The sequence below is a fragment of the Dermacentor albipictus genome, unplaced genomic scaffold (genome assembly GCF_038994185.2).
Source record: "Dermacentor albipictus isolate Rhodes 1998 colony unplaced genomic scaffold, USDA_Dalb.pri_finalv2 scaffold_42, whole genome shotgun sequence".
Taxonomy (NCBI): Eukaryota; Metazoa; Arthropoda; class Arachnida; order Ixodida; family Ixodidae; genus Dermacentor; species Dermacentor albipictus.
In genome coordinates, this window is record NW_027225596.1 from 1,103,806 (window position 1) to 1,110,132 (window position 6,327).

At 44.7% G+C, this 6,327-nt stretch overlaps 1 pseudogene; it reads right to left on the bottom strand.

Annotated features, from left to right (window-relative positions):
• Window positions 1-2,026: 2,026 nt before the first annotated feature.
• Window positions 2,027-2,199, bottom strand: LOC139052905 (U2 spliceosomal RNA; annotated as a pseudogene).
• Between the last annotated feature and the right edge of the window lie 4,128 nt (window positions 2,200-6,327).

The window sequence follows — 6,327 nt, forward strand, 5'->3', positions numbered from 1 at the left end:
GTGGGGGCACAATAATGGCGTAAATGTATTCAAATGGTGTGTCTGAAATGGTCATTTACGCACCATTCTGTTTAGTGATGTGTGCTTTCCAGAGGATAGTGACATGACCTTTATTTCGCTTTCCCTTTCCTGTTTATTGTATATATGTGTTCAAAACAAATAATAATGTGCTGTATACTACAAGCGTGCAAGTCGCCGTCACGAATGGGTGAGTGTGGTTCTTTTGAAATGTGTATTACATGACAGCTGCTGTGGCTCATAAAGGGCAAAGATGGGCCGGCCAGTTGCGGGCACGAAGTACCACGTGAATTCTGTGCTGCTCGCCACATGATTAAAGTGCAAGATTTTATGTATATAAGGCACGACCTGTGCGGCTTTGTCAAGTTTCTTGCTTTGCCCTTCAGACTCTTAAGAAAGATTTCAGCAACGCCAAATATCCCTATGGTCATTGCGAAAATGAAAAAAAAATGAAATACGATTTCAACACAATGCGGCTTCAGTAAATAAGAGCTCTTGGCGCCTTAGCTTTGTACCAACACGATTATGTATCTTAAACTCCTATATAATTTACTCCAATATAACGACACGCTCGATATAAAGAAGCACAACTTGATGTAACTTCTTGTCCACAGATCACCATGTAAGCTAAACTTCAACATGACGGAGTGTGTTTAATTTACAAGCGCGATTTCAATATGCCCTAACTTTACTTGCAACGCGCGATGAAATACCGAGCCAATAAATGGAGTCTGCCATGGGCGCAGAAGGTTAAACTACATGCGGTTGTTTGCGAAGAAGGTTGCACCTCCTCAAGTTTTGTGCCCCGCGCTAATGAGAATGGCCTCCGAAGCGGAGCAGGGTCGTCACAGCTAGCAGCAAATTCAGCGGGGATTTCGCCTGGCTTGTGCGGTGTCGGCGCCGCATATCGCGCATTCGTATCGACATACTATGCACCGCGTGCAGTTTTCTACTAGGAGCCTGCCTTGCTGGAGCGTGCTATGCAGTGTTTCATTGGTACGACAATAACATGGACAGTCGAGGCTAATTAAGTTCTGCCGTCGTCGACGTCGCCGTGAGGCCCCTTATAGAGTCCAAGTGCGATTAGATCGCGGCCGCCCGCCGTATGCTTGCGATAGACGCACGGGAAAGGGTGCGAGGGTGAAGGGAAGATGGCGCCTTGATGCGCGGCGCCTTCATGAGTGCGCGGGGGGGAGGGAGAAGAGGTCGCACGCCGTCTTCTTGCGAGCGCTAAGGAGCAGAGCGGAGAGATGAGCGCGCAAGCGGGCTGATTAATTCGCGTCTCCTACTCCGTACGCGTTTGCACATGACGAGGCTGAAAGCGGCCGCACGCGCCCTATCTTGAAATTAATCTGCGGTGGAAGCAAAAGGCTAGCCGACAGGAAATCGCTGATGGCTTGGGGTGTGCTGTGTTCTCGAGTGCCGGGCTTGCGCTGAAGTGACATGCAGTGCGAAGGTGAATTCGGTCACCGCTGCTGCTGCTGACTTCTTTCACAACAACACAGTTGTGACAGTGAGTGCCCGCGGTCACCTACGGGGATGTGTTCGTGTTTCACCGTACGCTCTCGACAGCATGCTTGTAAACTTAATTCCAACAGTAGTGAGTGAATGTTCACTGCAATATATACGGCGGTTAAAACTACGAAACTTGCTTCACCTAGGTGAATCATACCTTGCTATCACAATGTTTCGCCTTTCAGGCAAAGCTGCGACTTTTTGTTGTGACCAGGCGTCCCTCGTTAGTGGGGGCGCACAATGGATAAACACGAGAAGCTGTACTCGGACTAAATGCATGAACCTGCCGCCGTTACACACCGAATGCAAGGGAAAGCACGGACGGGTTAGCATGTAGCATAGTGGCTCGATGTGCGCCGTCTTTCCTCGAACTCAACGGGGGAGGGGGCGGTAGCTACGCGAGAGCATATCTTGGTCGCCCAGCCACGCCCACAGACGGAATGCGATTTTTGCATTAAAGTGCACAGCAACAACATTTCTTACTTTAGATTTCATAGTGTGGGCTGTACCCGGCTGCAGTGCAATACCAGGACAACCCGTGGCGCTGGAGGGGCAAGCCCCGTCCTAGCACCGCGTTACAAAAATAGGATTAATATCGTAAGACCCATAATAGGGCCGTATCAGATATTAAGCTGATAAGAACAGATACTACACAAAGAGAAGTTTATTTGCTTTTGTACAAAAGTCATTTTGGTGTCACCAACCATGAAGGCTTCATTACACGTCAGATTTTCTTATACAAACAATAATATATCCAGTTGCTAGAATACAAAAATTCACAAAAAGATATGTAAATATACATACAAAGATAGTCCTACGTGTACATTCAATGTAATGGATACAATGAGTACAATGTCAACGTGTGTTACAATGTCAACACTGTATTACAATCACACTTGTCAAATCCTATGTATAAGAATTATACAATGCCTAGGATTGATCCATTGCTTTAGTTAAGCCTTTAAAGGCTCAAAGATCAGTACCCGACAATTGGAGTTGTCACTTTATCTTTCCGTACCAACCAGAATCTAGTATGCCACTTTTTTAGAAACACTTGCATGCCATTGCTCTCCAGGTCATGATTTAAGAAATTGCACATGATCGTCCTTATTTTCTTCAATACCGGGTATGCAGCTTTCTGCGGTTTTCGCGTTATTTCCGCTTTCCCCCGCCGTTTCCACAAACAAAACATTATTACTATTGTCAACAATTTTTCAAAGTTATTTTTGTTCCTGTATGGTTTACTTAATTTAGTTTTAAAGTGGATCGAGGCCAATCTCCAGATTATTTTGGCAGGAGGGCAGCCTTTGAAAACGTGTTGCTGGGTTTCCGACGCAGTGCAATTTGGACATCGGTCCGTCTGCGTGATTCCGAACTTTGCCAAGCGTGCTTTTGTTGGTAAAACACCCCATCTTCTTTTCCATTCAAAGTCCTGGATATCCTGTGGGAGGTTGGTAGCATTCCAAAACTTCCATTTTTCGGTAGTAGTCTTGGTCAGGTCTTCGGGTTTCAATTCTCTAATGGCCATTGCAGAGCTTGCGTCTATGGCTTGGATGTCTTCGATGGAATTCTCTTGACAAATTTCCTCTATTGCCTTTTTTGTAGTGATGACTGTTTTGTAAAATTTTGCTGGTATTTCTGATTTTGGGCCATACCATTTGTTGTCCGTAATATGCTGGTCCAGCGTGCTCAACCAATACCGTAGAACTGACATTCCCCTGTATTGTGGTCCATTTGTCAATGCCACGACAGTTTTCGCGGCCAGAGTTTTCGCTATCAGAGCAACGTTGGGTATTCCCAAACCTCCTCTTGATGCTGGCAACCTAATGACGTTCTGATTCACAGGAGCTGGTTTATCATTCCATAGGTACCGTCCAATGAGAGTTGTTAGTTTGCTCGCTACCAGTCTGGGCATGGTCGTTACTCTCGCCACATAAAAGGCTGGGGCGCACAGTTTCGATCTAATTGCTGCTGCTTTTTCCCGCAGACTCGCCGGCCGATGTAGTTCTTGTTCCACGAAGTGCGCTGCTTTTCTTAGTGGTTCATCCCATGTTTTGGCTATGATATCTCCTGCTTCGAACCAAATGCCGAGAACTTTAACTGCTTCCACATTTTGTACATCTTGTAGTGCAATACTGCCGGGTGGGCCAAAGCAAAGAGCTTTGCTTTTTTGTGATTTATCTTGGCCCCCGATGCAGTCGCGTATTCTTCAAAATTCCTCAGAAAAGCGTAGTAGCTATCTTCATTTTTCAAGAATAAAGAAATGTCGTCTGCGAAGGCTGCTATTTTGATTTCTTGTTTTCCTGGTAATGGGAAACCCCTAATTATGCTATTGTTTTCAACGGCCCGTAACAAGGGATCCAAGGATAGGACAAAGAGTCCTGGTGATAGGCTGCATCCTTGAAGAACCCCTCTAGTCACTACGAATGTCTCGGTTACAAAATTATTGATTTGAATTTCACTGGTCATTCCATTGTATAAAGTTTTAATAATGTCTACAAATGTTGCTGGAATTCCAAATTTTTCCATGGTGTTGTATATGTAATGATGCCTCACTCGGTCAGATGCCTTTTCCTGATCCAATGAAATGAAAATGTCTTTACATTCTTTTTGCTTTGCGTATGCAAAGGTGTCTCTGGTGGTTATTAGTGAGGCATAAATTGATCTTCCGGGAACTGCTGCCGCTTGAAAGTCAGATATCACCTCACGTAGTATACTGCTGAGTCTGTGCGCAAGTAACGTTGTTCACACTTTATAATCAGTGTTGAGTAGCGTTATCGGCCTCCAGCCATTAACATCTAAAGGATCACTATTGGGTTTAGGTAACAGTATGATGCGTCCTTTGGCAAACGACGGCGGTTTTTCCTTGTTTAGAATGAGATGGTTCAGGGTTTGTACTAGTTTGGAACCAATCACATCAAAGAAGGTGAAGTAAAAGCCGGTCAAAATTCCGTCCGGACCAGGTGCCGATTTATGTGTCATTTTCTTAATTATGCTGAATACTTCTTGTTTCGTTGTTGGTGCACAGAGATGCCCCTTGCTTTCATCGCTTATTTGGGGAAGATTTCCTAATAGGCCGGGGATGCTGTATTGCTGATTTGGATGTTCTTCTTGTAAAATTTTCTGGAAATGCCCTAGGAATTCCTCAGTGATGAAGTCTTGGTCTGTGGAAATAGTGCCATTATTTAATCTTATTTTATCAATCCTTGTGGGGTTTCTGTTACGGATGGGATACCGTGTTCTGTCCTCCACGTCGGCTGAATGAACATTTTGATTGTCAACTTGTGATCTCTCAATGTCTTTGGTTTTAGTCAGCCGTTCTTCGTATTTGTGTCGTAAGCAGTCCACATACTCTTGCATACAGCATGTCATTTCCCCTCCCCTCTCAATAATTCTTATTCTTCTGAGGATTTCATTAAGATCTTTGGTTTGTCTTCTTTTTCTATTTTGACCAGCTTCAATCAGAATTTGTCTCCATTTCTCTTTTAGGTCATCCCAATCTCCATTGTTGTTCTGTTCCAAGCTTGCTTGCAGTCGCCGTCTTATCCAGTCTGTGTCTTCTTGCTCGTGTAGCAAAGTAGGGTCCATACGCCATAGTCCTGTGTGATATGGTTGTCCTTCCATTCCACGAAGTTTGAATATTACCGGATTGTGATCACTAAAAGGTTTATGTCCCGTTGGTCCTTGTAATGTTTGAATCTCCACAAGGTCCTTTAACAGACACGGTCATAAATAAACCCTATCTAATCGGCTCTCAGTGTGCCCACAAGTTCTTGTACTTGTAAACAAAGCACCATGGGACCAGACCCACGCATCTGACATGCTGTGGTGGTGAAGCAAATTTTTAAGCTCTTTCGCGTGGTACGTTGACCGTCCACGTCCAGGGCCCCGAATATCTCTGTCGCTGTCGATGACGCAATTGAAATCACCAACTAAAATACTTTGCGAATGACTAGGCATGTAGTCCCACAGCTCGCGGAAAAATTCATTAGTTAAGCTTCTAGTCACAGGCACATAGAGATTAATTATACGAGTCTTCCTACCCCCTAAATATACATCAACATATACAATGCGCCCTGTTGTATCACCTGAACAAAATGCACGACTGCGGTATCTATTCGAAATGAAGATGATACCAGTACCGCAAGCTTTGCTGTTTGTTAGCGAGAAAAACCCATCTATACCATGTAGCTCCTTGAATGCCTTTACATCATGTGGAGTCCGGAAGTTCGTTTCCTGAAGGAAGAGGATGTCGATTTCTTGTTCCTTGGCGAATCTTATTAATTGTTTTTGTTTGTCAATGTTTCGGATACCTCTGACATTAAATGACATGCACTGAAGTGTAGCCATTTCTCTGGTTTATTTTAGGTGATGATTCAGCCAATTTGCCAGGAGGAAGGGAAGGCACCTAGGTTGCTATAGCATTAAGGTATGCCATAGCCAACCATGTGGTTAATCTCTCATATCTTCATCGCTTGAAGAGGACCCTTCAGCCTGTTTGGGCGAGAGGGTCCTAGCTTTTTTGGATTGTATCCTGTGGGCTGCGTCACTATCACTGCTCGTGATGCGACGAGATGTGTTTGGGTGATGAGGGTCTGCATCGCTTGATTTGTCCTTGTCCAGGCTGTGCTTTCCTTCTTTTGTTCTTCTGTTAGATCTCGACCGTCGTCTTTCTTTCTTTTGTTTTGGTCGGTCCTCGTGCATTCCGCTAGGGTCTGGTGTGTTGTTTACAATCGGTTTGGCTGTTTTTCCCTTAGGTGAAGTCGTTTCAGGAACCGCATGGGTGCCGCTTGC